A 3,743-nucleotide genomic window follows, 5' to 3' on the forward strand; every position below is an offset into this window, starting at 1 on the left:
ATGCTTGCCTTTGAAGAGTTAATCGCTCGTTGTTGATTAAGCAGCACGGAGCGCCGCTCATCACCACTGAGGAAAAGCCCTGTGCCAAGTGTTTGATTTTGCACTCTTTGTTTGTACGTGTAGAAATCTAAAGCCACGAAGCTGGGGAAACTCTACCCTCAAAGCGAGGCCTTGCTCATGTGTTTGTATAAACACGGGTTTACAGAGCCCTGCAGGACAGTTTGACTCGGATCCCATTATTCCTGCCTTGGTTTTGGCAAGCTGGGACACCCTCCCAGCCCCAGGCTGAACATGGGTGAAGCCATGTGCATTAAGAAACTGATCCTGCTGTTACGGGAAACTTCTCCCTTTTCAAGGGTTTTGGATCCTGATGTGTCCAGAAGTTCACCCTTGTTGCAATAATCCTGAAAAAAACCCTTTCCTTCTATTTAGTCGGGGGGTTATTACTAAAAAGTACCTTACAAAAGGGTGAAAGCAGAGAGGAAGAATTGATAATTATTGTTAATAATTAATTCTTCATTAATAATTATGGTTCCTAAGCTAACTCACAGCTGTTCTAGCTGCCATTCCTTTTATTACCGTATTTTATATATATATATAAAATAACCAGTATAATAGGTTATATATGGCTGATAAGGGCCTTAAAATGTTGCTGTGTGTGAAACTGCGCTGCACCGTGTCTGTGTTCTGTTACTGTGCATGTATCGTGAAGAAGAAATGAAGAATTAGAGGATTTAAGGAGGAAACCTTTCTCCAAAACTCAGGGAATTTGCAGCACATGAGGAAACACCCATGTTTTTTCAGGAGCATTGTCTGGTTATTCTTTTCTCTGATAAGAAAAAGACAAATTAATTGATCTTTGGTTTAAGGACACTAAAAATCATCCCTGATTCCCGAGGCTGAGGGAGCCTTTAGGAGTGATGCAACTGGGACAGGGGAAAATGCTGTGCTCACACCCAGGATGCTGCCACTGGGGATCCTTTTTAGGGCCAGCACAGGCTTCTGGCCATGTTTGAGGTCCATCCTTGGGATCCAGGGACATCACTCGATCCCAAATGCATCTGCCCCTTCTTGGACCTGCTGGTGCTGCTCTCCTTGAATCCATCGCTGATGTTTCTCACACTGAGCCTCCCCTCCTTCCGTTTTACCCTTTCGCTCACCAGTGCAAACCCACAGCCCAAACTGAAGCAAAGAGCCTCACTTTTAGAGAGATTCCACTCTTTTACTCTCTCCTGAGTCAGAGGAAGTCACACTTTGGGATCCTGGGTCGGAGGAAGTCCCTTAATCCATGCAGGATTAAGGCATCCCATGGCACAGCCTCTACTCAGCTCTTAATGGAATACCCAGCAAATTCACCTGGCTCTGGCAAAGTCCCATCTGCTTCCCTGATCCGGAGTCCCAGCCACCCTCAGGGATCACATGGTGATCCCAACATTCCTCCCCTGAAGGAGCCATTCCCACCCCTCAGATCCCAACATTCCTCCCCTGAAGGAGCCATTTCCCCCCTCAGATCCCAACATTCCTCCCCTGAAGGAGCCATTTCCCCCCTCAGATCCCAACATTCCTCTCCTGAAGGAGCCATTCCCCTCAGCCACCCTCAGGGATCACACAGTGATCCCAACATTCCTCTCCTGAAGGAGCCATTCCCCTTCTGCTCTGCCTTTTCCCGGGCAGAACTGAGCTCATTTCCTCTCCTTGCTCCATCCCTGCCCACCTTCCCAGTGGATATTTCAGCAGCAGCTGCCTGTGAGTCCCAGGGACCTCTCCAAACCCAAATTTCGGTCAGAGGGAGCCATGAACCACCAGAATGCACCTGATTCCTCCTGCTGGATCCTGAGGGTTGTTCCAGATGGACACTGCCATATGGCAAGAAAACCCTATTTTTACCATTGTTGAATAAATGTACAGCCCAAGCAGAGCCCCACCCTGGCTTTGTCACTGCAGAAGAGGTGCCCATCAGCTTTAGGGTGCCTGTGCAGACGCTGCACCTCCAGAGCATTTCTAGGAGTAAAGGATACACAGAACTACACCCACCCCAGTATTCCCTGACATGGATCCATTCCCATCCCGTGGCTTTCAGATCCTCTCGAGAGGAGCAGAGAGAGCTACAGGAGTTGCCAGACGCTGGCCTGGCTGATAATACACAATGCCTTAGGCAAATCAACACACAGGTGCTCATCCCCACCTTTTCCCTGAGTTTCCTTGCCTGGGAAACGTCAGGATTTCTGTAGGCTCCATATCCTGTATTAGGATGGAGCTGTAGGGTGTCAGGACTGCTGTGTGGTTGAACAGCACCTGCTTGACACCTGCTTGGGGGGACAGCTCAGAGCCTGAAAGCAAGAAAAACAAAAGATGTCATGCTTAAATGAAATAAAGATCAAATAATAGGTACAATTAAAATACCCTTTCAGTTAAGATCCACCTGCCTCAGCCCCTTTTTTCCCACAGGGAATTTTTCCTATGGAAATACAGCTGCTGGAGTTGTGTTTAGCCACGGAACAGCTTTGGGAAGCACTGCTGGCAGTTGCACAGGTTGGGTGAACATGGATGGCTTATCCCAAATATTTATGGCCAAGGCACAGGTTTGTGCAACCACACGTGTTGGACAGAGGGATTGGGGTAACAGGAGCAGCTGGAATTTTTTTCCTGGTCTCATTGGTGCCTGGAGCTTCCCTATCCCTACTCCAGTCTCTGACTCAGCCCAGGGACTCACTGCAGTAGAGCCAGCAGGGCCACTGTGGCTGGGGACAGTCCTGGGGACATCGGGCTCCTCTTGGGGACAGAGGTGTGGCACAGGCCATCAGGGGCCAGGCTGGCATTTGGCCCTGGCCAGCGACCAACCCCCGCCCTGCCCTTCACTCACTCCCAGGATATGGGGAGGAGAATGGAAGAAAGAAACATCCATGGATTTGGATAGTGACAATCTGATAAGGCAAGCACCAGCTGTGCGTGCAGGCAGAGCAAGAGGAGGAATTCATTCCCTCTTTCCATCAAAACCAGGAATTCATTCCTTCTTTCCATCCACAGGTGGCTTTTCAGGCACTTGCACATCCTAAACACAGGCAGTGGTTGCTTGGAAAGCCAAATTCCATAACCATGGAAGTGTCCCACCTCCTTTCTCCTTCTTTCCATGAGTTTTTAGTGCCCACCACAATGCCATGACCTCAATGATAGGGACTATCCTTTGATCATGAGTGCACCTGAATTTTTCCTGTCTCCCTCCGCCTGCTTTGGCAGCTTGGATTTGATTTCCGCTTTCCGTGGTTTCCTAAAACAGAGGGTCTGTCGATAAAGAGAGCACAGGGCCTTTCTCCTTGTGATATCTCCTGGGGTGGAGCCTCCTGGGCACGAGTCAGCTCCTCCGGGGACTCTGAGATCCCTGCCTTGCGGCCAGTCCATGATCTGCCTCTTCCAGCATTCCTGGGAAGCTGGGGCTCCTGCTGGAACCCACTGTGTGATTAACACTGCTCCTTCACTCCCGGGAGTTGTGGTTTCCTGAGGTGCAGGGAACCCCATGGACACCCAGTGCAGCCTCTTGGCTTGGCCAGGGAAGTGCCCAACCCCCTGGGCTGGCCCTGCTGAGGGACCTCAGGGCTGTGTCCAGTTCTGGGCCCTCCCGGCCAGAGAGCCCTGGAGGGGCTGGAGCATGTCCAGGGCAGGGAACGGAGCTGGGAAGGGGCTGGAGCCCCAGGAGCGGCTGAGGGAGCTGGGAAAGGGGCTGAGCCTGGAGCAAAGGAGGCTCA

The sequence above is a fragment of the Corvus brachyrhynchos genome, unplaced genomic scaffold (assembly GCF_000691975.1).
Source record: "Corvus brachyrhynchos isolate BGI_N302 unplaced genomic scaffold, ASM69197v1 scaffold334, whole genome shotgun sequence".
Classification (NCBI taxonomy): Eukaryota; Metazoa; Chordata; class Aves; order Passeriformes; family Corvidae; genus Corvus; species Corvus brachyrhynchos.